Here is a 510-nt window from a genome sequence, read left to right on the forward strand (position 1 = left end):
TCTGTCAATTTGGTCGTGATTGGAGGTGGCCGAAAGGTTCTGCAGTTTTTTTTTTCTAAAACCCAGCAACTTTAGCCGACGATATTTAAATACTATATTCGTCGGCTATAGTATTTTAATTTTTTTTATAAGGTTTAGCCGACGAATTATGGCATGTTTCGTCGGCTATAGTTATTTTTAAATTTTTTATAAGGTTAGCCGACGAAGTATAGTAAATTTCGTCGGTTATAGTTATTTTTTAAATTTTTTATAAGGTTTAGCCGACGAAGTATAGTAAATTTCGTCGGCTATAGTTATTTTTTTTAATTTTTTTATAAGGTTTAGCCGACAAAGTATAGTAAATTTCGTCGGCTATAGTTATTTTTTTATAAGGTTTAGCCGACGAAATATAGTATATTTCGTCGGCTATAGTTATTTTTAATTATTTATTACACACTTTAGCCGACGAATATCTTAATTGTTTCGTCGGCTAAAGTCTGGGAAAAAAACCGACGACATGTTTTTCGTCGG

Source organism: Fragaria vesca, linkage group LG5, assembly GCF_000184155.1.
Source record: "Fragaria vesca subsp. vesca linkage group LG5, FraVesHawaii_1.0, whole genome shotgun sequence".
NCBI classification, from domain to species: Eukaryota; Viridiplantae; Streptophyta; class Magnoliopsida; order Rosales; family Rosaceae; genus Fragaria; species Fragaria vesca.